Genomic DNA, 17287 nt, shown 5'->3' on the forward strand with positions numbered 1-17287 from the left:
CTCCCCCAAAAAAAAAAAAAAAAAAGAAAGAAAAAAGCCCACCGTGTCCCCAGCTCCCTGCATGATTTGTTTCAAGTACAGCCTTTGCATATTGTGCCCAAAGAGATACATAATCACAGAATCATGGAATGGTTTGGGTGGGAAGGGACCTTCAAGTTCATCAGTTTCCAACCCCCCTGCCATGGGCAGGGACACCTCCCACTAGCCCAGGTTGCTCAAAGCCACAAAAGCAATGCAAGAAAACACTACAGACATGATCAACCCGGAGTTGCTGCTCTACTCCATCCTACTTACCTTCTACTGGGTAAGAAAACACCCGTGGGCTCTGCTAGTGCTCACCAACCTTCCTCCATTGCCTTGCAGAGCCCCGTCAGACCCTTGGTCATACACATGCTGAAGCCAGGTTTCAATTTCCAGGTCATAAATAACATGTTTAAAAAGAATTTATTCTGGGGGAAAAAAAAATTCCTTTAAGGAACAACCAGGGTGGATCTGGAAACATGGGGCTAAACGATCCCAAATGACCTTTAGTTCTCGCACCCTTTCCCTTCCGGATTAACGACAACGCTGGTTAGTTTGAGAGATGCATTAAAGGGCAGGTCTCTGGCAAAGGCAGTTTGGGAGCCTCAGCGTTCCTCGTTGGGATTATCAACTCGATTTTGCAAAGCAAAGAGGCAAAGCAGACCTGTGTAAGAAAGATCTGCTCAGAAATCGGCAGGGAGTGATAGATTTTGGGAGAGGGAGCAGGAAAAATGGTGAGGGATATTAGACTCTGGGAGGAAAAAAAAAAAAAAAGAAAAGCAAGGCTGTGGTGTCTAGAGCCATTAAAAAATAAATCATGTCATTCCATCTAAACCAGCTTCAGAGAAAAACATTTTAACATGCCAAATCGAGAACATACATGTGTGTATCAGCTGCATTAATTGCCCGATAGGTTTCAGAGCTCGAACGTCAGATGTTTATTTTAAAACAAGCGCAGTTACATAGAGTAAAAGACATCACATCCATTAGAAGCTCTTACTTTCTTAAAAGCAAATGACATCTCAGTCTGGGCTTTTGGTACCAGCAGAGCCAAAAATACCATTTAAGAAGGTGAATTTAACAGATGTCATGCGATGCAGCACGCCACGCAGCAAACGGAACGATTTCTTTTTTTTTTTCCCCAGGGTATGCATGTTTGCATGTTAGTTTCCACAATTTCGTGAATCTTTAACGATGCTCCAGATTGCACCAAACTGCTTTCCCCACAAGGAATGACATTTTTCCAAGCACAGGCACCCAAATCCAACTTCAACCTTATCGGTGGCTTGTCAGAAGAGCCTGTTGTGCTGCTCCGCTCTCCCAGGAGGAGATGCTCAGACCTCCCCAAGGCTCAGGGCAGATGTGCGCAGCTGTGGCACTGCCACCCTAGCTGAACCCCGTTTTCCAACACCATGCATTGATGGACTGGTCATACCACAGTAGAACAAACCATTTAATCTCTCTGCAAAGCACTCTAGCAACTACTAGTGAAAATAAATGCTCACAACCACCCTTTGGTACCTCTTCCATGAATTCTGGGGATTTGCCAAGGCTCCTGTGGGTGCATGGCCTTGGAGAGGTAAATTTAGAGCCCAGATGTAGGATGCAACATTTTTTTTTTTTTCAGGCAGAACTAAGTGCAAAAGCTGCTCAGGCCAGTCAGCAAACAGCCGTGCCACGGTGCTCGGAGGAGCGGTTTCAGTTCCCGAGGGGAGAACTGGGACTATCAAACGCTCCAGAAAGTCCTGACAATTTGAGAGCTGTAAACTCTCCAGATAACAGATTTTTAACAGAAAACACATTGGAATTAATGAATAGAGACGTACGTATTTTAATCAGCTCCCAAAAAGGCTTTTCATCATGTGCATGGTTGTCTTCCATGAGCTGCAGCCCATTGCCAGCAATGTGGGGCAGGGAGGATGAGGCAGAAGTAAAGGTAAAACCCAGACCCTAAAACTGCAGCTGAGTTGTCGTGCACATAACACATCATAGATATATTTACTTTTTCATACGTAGCAGCTTTTTTTCCAAGAGCGTTATCATACCATTCACCCCAATTCCTAAAGTGATTGAATTTGTCCTTCCCTATCCCACCCCTGCACGAAACCCCAGTGCCCTGGGAGAGACCAAGAGATGTGCCCAAGAGCAGGGACAGACCCTCTTGTGCAAAAGAGAAAGAAACAAAAAAATATCCCTTAATGCAGCAGGCTCTGCCACAAGTGATAGCTCCCAAAAACAGGGTTATTCCCCCATGGCAGCTAAATATTGGTCCTGGACTGTTTGGTCTCTGTGTACATGAAAAGCTATAGAAAGCACCCAGGCAATGTTAATTTGTGCAGGTGTCTGGCAAACAACAAAGCAAAGTATTCCCTGGAAAGAAGCCAAGCACCGAGGTGTGTGATGTAAAGTGTACTGATTTCTTTTTTTCAATTTTATTTTTTTTACTCCATTCCAGCTCAGCTTAGCACCGCCAAACCCCACCATTTGCAAAAGGGGGGAAAAAAGGTCTTCAGCTGCCACTCACATTTTCAGCTAGAATCCTTGATACAGACCAAATAAAGGAAAAAAAAAAAAAAAGGGTGAAAGAATCCAAACCCCAAGTCTCACTCCTTGGGATATCTCTTCTCCCCAGCCTCCCCCAAGGCCACCCTGTTTTCACCCAACCAGGGGACACTGACAGCAAGGAGGGATTGGGGAAGGAGTAAGCGATGACAATTCTTCCCAAACTTGGAGTTCTGGCTTGGCTGGGACCTCCCAGGCACTGTTTCTGGGATGGCAAACTCAGCCCCCCCTCGAAGGGTGACAGCAGAGAGAGAGGTCTATGTTGGTTAGCATTGTCTTGGTACCCAGACCTCAGCTAGGGGAGCCTGCATCCCACCCAAACCTAGGAGAGAAGGGAGCCCGCGAGCCTTTGGGGGCACCTGTGCGCAGCCAGCTGTATGATCAGGGTGATGAGAAACTTTCTATTGACTGCTGTTACGAAGTTAGGGACAAAATGGCCTTTTATCAGGATTAAACATAAAGATAAAAATTGTTCCCAGAAATCACAAGTGATGTGAAAGTGCTGCTGCCTGAGATTTTTCCTGAAACTAAACTCACCTGGCCAGACTTGAGGAGCAAGGCATTGCAGGTGGTCAATCCTCGTACAGACGTGGCCTCCATCTGTTCTGCCCAGCTTTGCTCATGGCGTTGGCTGGAAACACCCGCAGGTATTTTGAATGTGGGATCTGTTCATGGCTGGATTCAACCAAACGTGGACCTCGGAAACCACTGATGACTTTGGGATGCTTGGACTTTGGAGATTCCTTTCGAAGTACTCACTGAGAGGAGAGATTACAGTTGCAGAGATCAAGAAGCAATGCCCACCACCCCCAGAAAGCTCCACCAGTGTTTCCCTGGGACTCCGCGTTGAGTCCCACCTGGCTGGCCAGCATGGGCAGTGGTCTGGGAGGAGCAGACCCTGCCCTTGGGACCCTCCTCCATCTCCTTCAGGCAGACAAAACTTCCTCCAGCAGCTGCTTCAGCAGCAGATGGACCTCTGGAAGCCATGAAAGGAAGGAGAGGTCAAGCTTCTTCAAGAGGTCCTCTCAAGACCTTCTGCAACCCATCCCTTCATGACTCATGCATGTCCTCTTCACAATGCATTAAAAATGATGAGTTTGTGTCTCTTCTTTAACACTTTTTCCCACTTCTAGCAACAAATCCATAGCCATAAGCTGGTCACCTAAACCCTAATAAGAAGCAAACGCCATACATTACCACCATTTCACCCATGTTTTAACAGAATAATTCAAGCTGATGTTGGTTTTTCAGCTGTATCGTGATGCTTTTTGTGGTTTCGATGCCATTCCCCTCGCCTTTGTAGTCTCAGAATTTGTTTTGAGCATGGTAAAGTGCACTCAGCCCTTTTATGATTTCCTGCCTGGTTTCAGAGCCCTGCACTGAAAGAATTTAGTTGCCTCCTAAATCTTTTTCCAGAACTCTCCTGTCACTTTAAATATTGGCCAGCATTTTGTTAGCTTCAAGACTTTGAAATAATATCAAAGTAAACCTCAAAGGAAAACAACGCAGTAAAGAGCGAGGTTGGAGCTTAATTCATATTTAAATAAAGATCTTTCACTGCCGTTACTGTGTAAAATGACTGGGAGCAAATGGAGCTTTTAAAGGCCTTATTCCACCCAGGGGGTCTATTTTAAAATGATCCGTGAGCCTACCAGGCAGAGGAACAAAATTGCCTTCCCATGAAAAAAATCCCTACCATTGGGAAGAAAAAAAAAAAACCAAAACCTGAAGTTCTCCAGAATCAAGATGGACTTTTTCCTCCCTCCCCTCCTGAACTCTGACCCTGGATGAGGACGTCTACAAACGGTGGTCTCTCCCTGCAGGCAGATGGGAAAGTTGTCAAAGCCTTTGCAGAAGTAGACAAGGAGCTAAAGCTCTGGTTTGACTTGCAAACCAATCCTTTTTTTTTTTTTTTTTTTTTTATTCCCTGGGGTGAACCACACATTTTCTGAAATGCTAACAGGAGATATCCCCTTCCCCCTCCCAAAATGCTAGTTTGCAGGAAGGAAAGAACTAGGGGCTGGTTTCCACCAAACCTCAGCACCTGTCAGGGATTTGCCGTCAAGGCAGATTTGCAAGCTGACTGCCCGGCACAGGTATGTTTGCAAGAGCAGCCAAGCTCTCCTTGACTTTATCTGGGGATCTCCTTTGAAATTCACCTTTAAGCTTCATATCCTGCTGCAGCGCAGAGCAGAAGCAGTGATGGATTTAGCCTTCCACGTACCCTCTGCCTTAATTTCTTATTTCCTATTCAAGCCCCAGGAACAGTGGGCGGGAGGGACAGACGGCTTTTGCTAACGCCAGCAACTCCCAGATCTGCCAAAACCCCCAAACAAAGGCTGTGAGAAAAATATTTCTGCAGGAAGCATTCGCTGAAACATGATTCATTTCTTTCGTATAATTCATGTTTCCTCCAGCCAACACTTACAAAAGGGTTCGCCTCCCTTGTCCGTACTGCAGCCTGGATGATGGATGTGGCCGGAGCATGTGCTTCCAGTTGAGCCTTCGCAACGCTGGCGCACTCGACGGCGTGGCACGCTGGCATCAATTTGCTCTCATGCAAAGGTATTTTGAAGCTGGGGACTTAGACGATTTGCTTTGGGTTTTTTCCTTATTGTCAGTGTCGCATCCCCCCTCCCGGCACCAAGTCAGGCTGCTGAAGGGGACTGTCCCCCACTAGTTTCACGCCACCACTTCATTGTTTTCAGCCTGAGTCTGACATCCCTGCCTCAGTCGCTGTGGCTTTTTCACCAGCTACTAGAAACAATGGGCTCCGTGGGTCATTTGCAGTTCATCACGTCTTTGAGTCATCCGGGTAGTTATTTGAAAAAAACATCCCTGCTTCGCACATGGCCGCAAGATCCATAATGAAATTTCCTAACATCCCGTCTTTCAGAAACTTCTTTCAAGAGCGGCCCTGCCAGACTGCAGCTTGCTTTCCCAAATTAGTGATCTGGTGGAAAAAAAGCGAGGGACCAGCTGGCACGGTCCTGGCGATGCGCGAGACAGCGGCTCGCAGAGCACCGTGGGAGGTGGGGACTCGTACCACCATCCCCTGGCCCGCCTAGGTCTGGTGCCAAAGCTTGGCTCCGGCACCTGCACTGACAGTTTTTGACCCTGACCCCTCTCCTTGCAACAGCTCTTTGCTTCCTCAACACATGGCATGAGGAGCTGGCTGAGCATTTTCCTCCTCCTCGCCCCTCCGGGTGCTCAGCAGAGACTGGGGGCTGCACGGGGCTCTCCATCCAAGTGGCAGGCAGGCAAGTCGTGGTGGGGTGACGGACCCAAAACAGTGGGCAGGGAGCTCCATGGGCACACCCTCCCTCACCATGCCAGTATGGCTCATGCCAAAGCTGGTAGATGCCATCCATGGGGTCAGCCACCCACCTGCCACCCCCAGATGTGAGCCTCAAGCATGGCCAACCGTGGCCGCTCTTTAGCATCCCTCCAAGATGAGGCCTTTGACCTCTGTATTTTCTCCATCGCTTTCCCCTGGACACCTCTATCCCACCCCACTGGTCTCCACCAGACTGCGTTTCATCAGACCTTCCTCCATGCAACAGTGACAGTCATAGCCAGCAGCCTGTTCAGCCCTGTGGCCACCACTCTGCCTCACCAATGCCACCTTCCCTTCGACGGACACGTGGCACCAGGCTGTAGTACCTGGTGAGCACTGATGCTCCTGGGGAAGATAAAATGGTTTGGGTTGGGAGGGGACCTTAAAGATCATCGAGTTCCACCCCCTGCCATGGGCAGGGACAGCCTCCACTAGCCCAGGTTGCTCAAAGCCTCATCCAGCCTGGCCTTGAACACCTCCAGGGATGGGACATACACAAGATGCCTCTTTGCTCCCGTTGATTCAAGGTGGAACCTGGAGGACGAGTGGAGACTGATGAACATGCAGCTCGATTAGAGTAAAGCCCACCCTGCCGTTCATGCACCTCCATACCAGCTCCCCACCTGCAAACTGGGCAGGATGGGGCTTACGTTCCCCTCTCCAGGGATGGGGCATCCACAGCTTCTCTGGGAAACCTGGGCCACTGCCTCACATGAGGACATCTGACCTCAGACGGCTCCTTGTGGTTGGATGGGAGTGATGAATGCCCAGGAGTTGTGGCCCCACGGCATCCCAAGCACCCAATGAGAGCAGACAGGCGAGCAAAAAGCTGTTCCCCCCCAGCGAGAGGTTGGAGTTGGCTGGAGAGATGGGGCTGCATCATTGCCATCAGCTACATCCAGGCATCGTGCCCTGTGCCACCACCATGCATCTCTGGGCACACTGGAACAGCTGGGGATGCTTGGTGGTCCATGGCTCACTCCTGCCAGGGTTCAGGCTTGTGCTTCACTTGCCAGTTGTCACCACGGAGCATCCTTGTCTCATCAAATATCCATCAAATCTTGAGTATTGACCTTCTCTCATGATGGCAGTAGGCTGAGGTGGGGTGAGATTCATCCCTTCTGGAGAAACAACTCCAAGTGTTACCTTCCACAGCCACAAAAAAGGAACCACGGGCGTCAAAGAAGAGAGAGGTGCAGAGGAAGAAGAGGATTAGCATGCAGTACAGAAAGGAAGGGAAGCAAAGACTTGCCTGCTCTTATGGACCACACGTGAATGAATACCTCTGCATGGAGATGGACAGCTCACTCAGGCTTCAACTCGGACCCATTTTTTGTATATTGAATGTTGCTCTCAGGTTATAGTTTCTTTCATGATAAACTCTGTGTCTCGGCACTGGGACTTCAGTATTGCCACTGTAAGCCTCTAAGTTCATACTTGTTAGTGTTGCATTGAAACGGAATTAAATCAGCAATGCCAACATTTTTGTTGCAAACATTGCAAGAGCAATGTGTTCCCACTAAAGGAGTGTGAAGGTAAAAACTGCTCTTTCCTGATAGTCCTTTGCAAGAAATTCCTCAAAATCCATCTGTACACCTCTGCGACCACCTGCCATGAGCAGGACCGAAGCCCTGGGTGGCTGTGTCCCTGCCCTACCCTCCAGCTCCCATTTGGCGCAATGTGGTGCACGGGGTCTCCTCTATATCCCCCCTTCCCCACTTTGGATGACGTTAGGGTGTGAGGCAAGAAGGAGCAAGAGGTGGGAAGGGAAAAGCTCTGGGAAAGGAGAGCACAGCGCAGCGTGGACTGGGAATGGCTGTCTCTGGTAGAGCTCTGCTGGGTTGTAATCAGATCTTACCCCCCTGAACCTCATGCTGTGACATGTTTATACGACCAGACCCTTTCCCCTTCATTAGTACTGAGGTCAGGAAAAGCCAAAGGTCAGGCTCGAAGCCGATGATTTCACTTCTAAACAAAACCATCGCCTTCCTCTACCTTCCTCCTCAAAGAGCTTGGCTCATAAATTTTCATTTAGTACCACCAAGCTGACTTTTTTTCCTCTTTCACATTCTCTTTAACAAGAGAGATATTTCATTCCCCCAAACCAGAGGGCAATTATTACCTTGAGTCCCAAGCTATTTGGGAAGCTTTGGCGAGCATCCTGCCCTGTACTTCAATTTACAAAGTGCTGGTCAGGGCTGCTAGAAAAATAAAGGTGGCAGAGATGTGAAACCTCACGGGTGTCTCTCGCCAGACCTGTAGTCCCGCTGCTAGGTTTTAATGGCTCTGCCACTGGTGTTCCCACTGCATCAGCTCCCCGTTTGACAGGCTTGGGGGCAGGAAAGTGCCCAACCAAACCCCCACTGTCGGAAATGCACGTGCTTGCTTTGAAGAGTAAACAATGAAAAAGCAGAAAATGCAGCTGGCTTTCAGGTTTGCTGCTCGTGCTCATTCGTATCCTAGAGTCCAACTAAAGCTTGGTGTCAAAGAGCAAACCAAACTGCACGAGCCAAAGTGCAAAGCATCTGTGTTTCTTCTTGGGAAACCGCACGTCCCGGAAAGGAACAGCACTTACTGCAAAACCCTTCTCCCCTCCGCTGCCCTGGCCAGCTTTGAGTCTCCCAAAAGGTTCAGCCTTTCTTTTGCTTTACAAGCCCTGGACTTATTGCACTCTTTTCAGTGGTGGTTCCTGGTGCTTGCTCATCTAGCAGCACCATCCTGCTTTGAGGGAAGAAGTTTCAGAGCTCCGCTGATGTGGGAAAAGAAATTGGCTCCTGCCCTACAAGGAGGAGGTGGTTTAGACAGCCAGTTTCCAAAGAGGCTAAGGGATTGGGGTGCTCACATCAAAGCTGCCTGTTGAAAAACCCCCTGGGACAACTTGACCTTTCCTGGAGCTGAACACACTTTGTGTCCTGGAGCTTCAGGTTCACATCCCATGGCAGGGAAGGGTCATGGTTAAAAACAGTTTTGGTGGTGTCAGCTGGGTCTCAACTCCCATCGACCACACTGAAACAAGACAGTCAAAACCAGCGGGTGATTTCTGAGCTACAGGGTTGGATTCCTCTGAAGTCTCATGACAACTTCAGGCTAGGGGTGCACATCTTCCCGCATCAACTTGGCCATGGACCAGACTCTTGCAGATGACTGCTCAGCAGTTACGGCAGTCTCTGCATCACCCAACATTTTTATTTATGCCCTGGTGAGACACAATCGACGTGAACAACTGTCTATCACAACCCATGATGAACTTGCTAATGACATTACAAACAACTCAGGCTGGATGAGGCTTTGAGCAACCTGGTCTAGTGGGAGGTGTCCCTGCCCATGGCAGGGGGGTTGGAACTCAACAATCTTTAAGGTCCCTTCTAACTCAAACCATTCTGTGATTCTATGTTTCTATGAATTCCACCCCCCAGCCAGGAGTAAATATGTACAACGCCCACCTAGAGCAAGTGGTGGGGGTCATACACAGCCCACTCGGCCAGGGCTGTTAAGGAAAGTTTCCACTGACTAGGTCATCTTCACCTCCCCAGCCTGGCTCGGTGCGAAGGACAGTGCCTGTGGGTTGGTGCCATCGTGTGGACATCGCTGCAATGAAGAGGAGCAGGAGGACAGGCAGGAGGAATAACGCTGAGAAAAAAACAAATTTGTCATTGTCCAAGTCAGGGTCTAATCCTAGGTTCCTTCCTTGTGATACCGATAGGCTTAAGTGGGACCATGCTTCTTCCTCCAGCAGGTTGAACAAATATAATAACAGCAAAAGCACATGTCACTTGCACCTTATCTACCCTACAACATCTCCAGGTGCCGACAGCAGATCTGCAGAGGGAGTTTTCCCAGATGATGCCCTAATGAAAGGAACAGCAGTTGAGATTAAGATCTCTGCTGCGCTTGACAGGCTCAGAAGCTGAAACGGAGCTGCGAGTGATACTCACTCTACCTTACTTGAGTCTTTGCGTTTAGAAATGGAGCTGGAATACACACACACCCATGTATCATCCTCTCCAGGATCTCCAGGACTGTCTGGTCTACCAACACAAACATACTCTTGAACTTGAAGGAAAATCAGGCTGTGGATTTTGGCTAATGGCAGAGGGTGGGTTCTTTGCTCTGGGCTTGCATCCTGTCCTGGAAGTCACACAGTCCCCAGCCTCCAACTTTTTTGCAAAACTGAAAAGCAATCCCAGCCCAGGATAAAAATAAAGGGTCCATGGGGTCCTGTCACTCTGGGGTCAACTGACGCAGTGGACGTGCAATCAAGCTCCTTCATGTAATCATTCCACTGCCTTTTACAGGCTGGATCTGAAACAGAGCCAAAGGATGAGCAGGGGGGGATAACAAATCATGAGCCTGGGGTTTCCTTTGTACAGTCAAAATCCCAAGCCAAGTCCTGCTGGCTGGGATGTTCCTGTTATCTTGCAGAACAGAGTGCTGAACTCCGATGGGTTCCTTCCAAAACCCCATCCGCTGCGATGGAGAGCAACTTGCCCCAGCTCAACACTTCACTCCTTCGGGGACAAGGAGCGGGGACAAGCATGGTTCTCACAAGAAGGGGAGGAAGTCTGTGAAGACCCTGTCCAGGCGCTGCTCAGCCTCCCTCTCTTCGGAGGAGGCAGTCATGTCTCCATACCGATCTCTGCACCTCCCACACGCATGCTATGCCTGTCCACCCTTGTCATGTTTTTGGCTCCCCTCGAGTTCACACTGACAAGGTCTTTGCAAAGAGCTCGGAGCATTGGAGCGGAGTGACTTCCCACTCACAGGAGCACTGTGTCTGCCAGGATGGCTCTGGAGGAGCTCTAGATTTTGTCTCCAGAGGAGCTCTAGATCTTGGCTCTGGAAGAGCTGGTCGCTGGGGACCTCCTTGGATGAGGCACGAGGGCCACGCAGGTGGCTGCTGCTCAACCCTAACCCTGAGCGCCTGGACAACCCACGTTCACACTATGTTGGTTGTCACGGGTTGGACCACCAGCCTGTAGGTGCAGGTGGGATCTCATTTGACTGATCCATCAGGGTGCATCTATCCTCAGCAAGCTAGCGCCCCGTTCCAGCCGGGCTTCACAGCATGTGGATGACTGCATCCAAGATTCGTTAATGACCCAACACCACGTTGCTGTTTCAGATTAAATTGTTCCCAACGCTATGCATTGTTATTTGGGAAATGTATGAATTTTTCCCATATGTCTTTGACCTATAAAATGAACATCCCTCAAAACTGAAAGGTTATTGCCAACTACGAAGTGTTTTCATTTCTCGTCTTTAAGCACATTTCATGGTTTGCCAAAACTTTTTAGGAGGTTGAAACCGAAGGCCTTGACTCAGGAAAGCACTTCAAACACGTGCCAAACAGGACTTACGCGCACACTTGCATCTAAACACATGCTACAGGCCTGTGCTGGACCGAGATGTTTTCACAAATTGGTGCCAAAAACCATCTTCCTTTTCATTAACTCCTAGACTCTCAGATTTTGTCCTTGGCTTTCTTGACAATCACCTACAGGTGAAATTTGGCTTGCAGATGTGCAGCTCCTAGATTGCAGAGAGCAGCTAATTATTTGAGGATCGCTGGCTGAGGCTTTGGGAAGCCGTAAAAAAGCCAGAGTAAGTAGAGATGGGTGGTATTTTTTAAATGGATATTTTAAGAAATACAATATTTTGCAGAAATTACACAGAGTGGCTGATTTTAACTGCAACAAAATCCGGGAAAAAATCAAGAAGGCATATTTCAAGTGTTCCTAAATGAAAGGACTTTGATTTAAAAATTCATTTTTCTTAATTTTATAATACAAAATGGTAAATGTCCAAGTAAAATATTTCATTTCAGGCCGACTCAAATATCTCACTTCACAAAGAATAATTTTTTTTTTTTTTTTGGTTTCCCATAAATTTCCAACATTTCATTTTCAATTCATCCCAAATCACTATTTCAACTTCTTTAAATTTTGCTGCGAGAAAAGTCAATGCTCATATATCTATGAAAATCCTGAGAACTGAAAACAGAGCTGTGCAAATGAAGAGGGAATGCTAAAGTCCAACCCTAAAGCTTGTCTTTAAGAACTTGCCAGTCATTTGTGAGGAATTCAAGCTATGGCAGATACTGTGGGTATCAAAAGACAAGGGAATCTGTACTCTGCTTTCAGGAAAGAAACATTTCATCGTTTCAAGGAAAAATACCGGATGGAGACCAGCCTCCCCAGCCCCCGATGAGTTTTCAGCATTCCTACCTGCACTGCTAAATCCCCAAATCAAGCTTCTTCTGCAGACTGCCTTTTATCTCAGCAGCACAACTCTCTGCATGAAAGAAAACCTATATTCTGTTTCAGCACATTTCTAACATATTTATGCTGTTAACCCGCAGAGCGAGGTCCTTGCAGGAGGTGTCCAAGATGGGGAATGGATAACTATAGCTTCCCTGTTGCAAGGAGCCCTTGCCTTTTCAAGGAGAGGTCTCCAGTCCAAGACGTCGAGCAACCATAGCAAGGCTTTGCTTGGCCTTTCCAGCTATGGAGAGCAGGCAGAGAAGTATGTTCAGTTAATGACCACGTGTGACTTGCTCCACCACAGGACGTTAGGAAAGGCTACCATGATGTAAGATGCAGGACCATGTAGTTCGAAGCAGATGGCAATCCCCAACATGGGAGCGTGCAGCAGAGCAGTGATGGCAGCTCAGGAGAAGATGCCTGCGGTGGCTGTTCTCTTGCCCAGGTTAGCCAGCCTATGGGGAGCTGGGAGCATGCACCCCTGGAAGCACGTACCCCTTGAAGCCTGAACCCAACCGCTTTCCTCTGCTGGGAGCCTTCACCTCCTGCCCTTCCCTATTCCCAGCCTCCTGGGCTCTGGGCTTGTTTTTAGCCTCTAACCCCTCCCACTAAGCCACAATTCCCATTGCAGAGTCCCCAGACAAGCATTGCCCTCAAATGCAAATCGTGGAGTGAAGACAATGCTGGACTTTGTGTGAATTAGACCTAAAGTTTTTATCTCAGGAAGATGGGGGTCAAGCAGATTCATTTGGTGAGCTCCACCATCAGAGCTGGTTCCCACCCTCCTGGGACCGGTCCGAGCACACACAGCTTCAATACTGCTCTGAGACTCCAGCACCATGACCACTGAGCATCTCACCTCTGAGCCCTGTCTGGAGAAGAGGGGGCTTCTTCTCCAACATGCATCCCAGGCAGTGCTTTGGAGGTGGTCTTCACCACGCACAGGGTTTACATCAGCAAAGCAACTGGAGCTCTTCCACCCACATGGCTGTTATACATCAGAGAGGTTAAAAATGCCCAAATCACATTTTTTTGATCCTTAAAAAGTTTGGTCACTCCTGAAATCAATTAAAAATGAAGAGGCTTTAACAGGGAGTTGAAAAAAGCAGTAGGGCGGGTCAACTTGTTTTTTATTCCTATTGTCAAATGGTAAAATTGTTCTGTTATTTAAGATGTCAAAAGCCTGTGAAGCAAACAAACAAAGCCCAAAGTGCCAACTTCCCAACACCCGACCACAGCGAGACATTCATGGACACAAGGAAACAGGCTGCAAAACTTGCACAAAAAAATAAACCTCCCTGAGAAGGGCTCTGCCAAAGTTAAGGGGAAAAGAGGTTGTGAGCATTTGTGGGAAACAGGGCTAAAAGGGAAGGATGAAAGAGACCAGAAGGAAAAAAATAAAGAAAAAGAAGAGGAAAGAGCAGAGGGACAGAGGACTAGGGCTAGGGCTGTTCCATTCAGGAGGGATTTGGCCGGATGATGGTTTTACTGCATTTAAATGTGCAAGATACACTTTGATTAATTCTAGTAGACTACATCAAAGTCATACTTGCAACTCCCAGTGTGCTAATTACAGAGAAGAGGCGGACAGTGACTCATGTTGGAAACCTCCCAACTTCCAAAGGGAAAAAAAAAAAAAAAGAAAAATACCAAAAAAAAGGAATCTCAGCACTCAGGAGACCACAGCAGTCCTGGGACCCATGCTGGGAGAAAGGTCGGGGCTTTCAAAGCCAACCCCGGCCGAAGTGACAGCACCATGGTCTTGCAGAAACACGGATGGAACCCACCAGCTCTGGGCTGCATGAAGGCCAGGTCTGATGGGTCATGGGGGAAAAAACAAGTCACAGACCCCCATGTCAATCAAGGCATCGCGCCGGGCTCCTGCGTGGTGAGGAGATCCCTTCCCTCCGTTCTTGCGATTTTTAACAAGGAAGAGATGCACACAAACACATACACACACAGATGTTTGCTCAGCAATGACTACTGCCAGCTCCGAAACATCTCTCAGGGCGACAAGGGAAAAACTAAGAGGGGGTTCTTGCCTGATATTTATTATCCCATCCCAGCTCCGTTCTCATCTACTCGTTTTTAACTCTCTGAGAAGCTGACAGCATCAGAAACCGAAGCCAGAGCATCAGATTAACAACATCTTTCTTCTCCAGGCTTTTGGCCACATGTTTAAATTCATTCAGCCCATGAATAAAACCGAAACTCCATAATCTTACAAGCTTAAGACAGAGGTGGGGGCTGCGGGGGGACATACAGGAACGACAGATTCAATGCCTTGTAGCCAACTGTAGTTTCACTTCTCTAGCTTCTTTCTTTAGACTTCTTTTTACTTTAAAAAAACCCCCAAAAAACAAGAAATTACTGAAACACCAGCTCCACCACCCCGTCTCACGGCTCAGATTGCAGCTTGGCAATGCAGGGATGTGTTGCATGGGCATGCATCTCTCCAGACATGAGCAGGAACCCATCCTGTGGCCTTCAGATGGCATTAATGATGAAACGAGGCACTAACGAGCTATTACTTTGCAAAGCCGTGCTCTTCTCTGCCTCCACCACAGACCCAGCCGGCTCCATAACCACTAGAGGGGGATGGAAGGTAACCAGCTGAGGGGATAATTTCTTCTTATTGTGTTCTCCTGGGAAACACAGATATCAGTAGGTTGGGGAGCTCTGCAGTTTTGAGCAGGGTATGGGCATCCATGGAATGGTTTGGGTTGGAAGGGACCTTAAAGATCGTCCTGTTCCAACAGTGCTCCAAGTCCACAGCATCCATGTGAGGAGGTTTTCCCCATCACTCATGGCACTAGCGTGCTGCTGAAGCAACCTTCAAAATGGAGGAGCCATGTGAGATGCCAAGCTGTTTCTCCAGAGAGGGCTGTTGTGATGCTGGTTGGGGAATGAAGCCCCTCTGGGTTCTCCCATTGGGGAGGGAAAATTAACCAAACCGCAGGCTGGGTTGCTGCAGAAACAGCTACGAAATGCGAAGACGGGAGAGCGCAGACAGCGTGAGAAGGAGTTAAAGGCGTCCTAATTCAAAATGTACGTGATCGCCCATGCCTCGGCCCCCTTCCAGGGAGGTTGCAACACCGTGCAAGCAGAGGCGATCCTGCACTGTGAGCCTGGGGCAGGCGTCTTGTGGAGATAAGAATCAAGCTGCTCTGCAAAACTTGTGTTTTCTGGGAGGCCACCTAAGTGAAGCAACCACTGGATGGGAGGAAACGCTCCTTCAGGCAAGAGGAACCCACCACAGTCCCAGGACAGGATGAAACCTTGGGACTCATCCTGCTCCTAAGTGAAGAACATATAGACAATATTGCCTGGTGACCCATGAGATCTTCTAAGGGTGAAATAAACCATTTTCTTGTTGGAAAAATGGGGTTTTAAGAACATAAGAGTTTGGTAACATCCATTTGGTAGAGTCTTCCATTGGGAAAACTCTATGCTTTTGGGCTCCCCACATCTTCATTGTTTTCTGATTCCTGCCATGGGACAGCACCTCCTGTCCCCAGCACGCTGCTGGGTCTCTCCTGCATCACCACCCTGGAGACATGGAGCACCGAGGAGAAGGAGGCTCCTAAAGACAGATGCTGGTTCTGAGCTGGAGCATGTCAACATGGCTTGACCTCCATAACCCAGATCACCTCTCAAGTTCATTAATGTAAATAAGCAGAAAGCAGAGCACTTGCAAACTCCCATAAAGCTGTCCATTGATGGGGTAAGGGGGGCTCTCCCCATGACCAAACCACCCACAAAACCCTGCAGGACGCTCAAAAGCAAATCACAACTCCCTGCAAAGGTCCAGTTGAGCCTTCTTAATTGCCACAGCAGGGAAAGGGTTACTCAGGAGCTATGGGCAGCCATCTCCACCTTTCTGGGTCCCTTAGCTCACCCTTGCCTGGTGACATCCAACGGCATCCACAGAGCACAGCGCTGTGGCCTAGAGGCCATCACCACAAACCCATGTCCTCCTGGTCCCACCACTGTCTTGCTGACCAGCCACCCAGCAGGGAAAGTGGGAGGCTGCTCAAGCCAACAGATGGTTTTGGTGGCAGTCAACGTGCCTTCTCCCATTGCACTTGACTTTTCCAGCAACCAGACAAAATAGAAAATGTTCATTTGAGCTAACATCTTTAATTTTGCCCAAGGGGAAAAAAAAAATGGAGATTATTCTTAAGTTTCTCAAGAAAGATTTCCTTGTTTCGAGAGCTGCCATTGAGCACGGTCAGCCAACGCATTTTTGCACAGCATTTTTGCAGTGATTTCTAATTTCCTCTGGTGTATATCTGAGCTGCTCTGCTATAAAACTCCAATTCCCTGAGGTCCCGAAGCTGAGGATGAGACAGGCAAAACCTCTCTCAAGACAGGATAAGGGAAAAGAAGAGACCTGTCCTGCGGTGGGACAACAGAGAAGGGAGAAGAGCAAAAACTCACCTGGGCATCTCCAGGGATGTCCTACTACCTTCAACACCAGCCCTCCCCCCCAACTTAGAATCCTAAAATCACAGAATGGTTTGAGTTGGAAGGGACTTTAAAGCCCATCCAGTTCCAACCTCTGCCATGGGCAGGGACACCTCCCACTAGCCCAGGTTGCTCAAAGCCTCATCCAGCCTGGCTTTGAACCCCTCCAGGGATGGGACATCCACAAGATGCCTCTTTGCTCCCCTTGATTCAAGGTGAAACCTGGAGAACAAGTGGAGACTGATGAACATGCAGCTCGATTGGAGTGAAGCCCACCCTGCTGTTCACGCACCTCCATACCAGCTCCCCACCTGCAAACTGGGGAGGATGGGGCTTACGTTCCCCTCTCTTTTGAACTTTTTGGAGCATGGGTTGCCTCTCCCCACCTTCCTGGCCTAAACCCCATGCAATAGGGCTGTGCTCTCAGCTGGGATGCTCCTGTGGGAAATCTTCCATGTCAGCAAATACATTCAAACCCAATGCAAAAGCTCATCATTTAAGAGACTATTGCACCTCGTAGGTCACCCTTGGGTCAGCAGCAATGCCCTGGAGCAGCCTTTGGGAGATGATGGGAAACAAAGCTGGGTGATGAAACCCAAGCTGGACTTACCTTGTTCGGTAACTATGGTCTCAGAAAAAA

Source organism: Pterocles gutturalis, unplaced genomic scaffold, assembly GCF_000699245.1.
Source record: "Pterocles gutturalis isolate BGI_N339 unplaced genomic scaffold, ASM69924v1 scaffold13199, whole genome shotgun sequence".
Classification (NCBI taxonomy): domain Eukaryota; kingdom Metazoa; phylum Chordata; class Aves; order Pterocliformes; family Pteroclidae; genus Pterocles; species Pterocles gutturalis.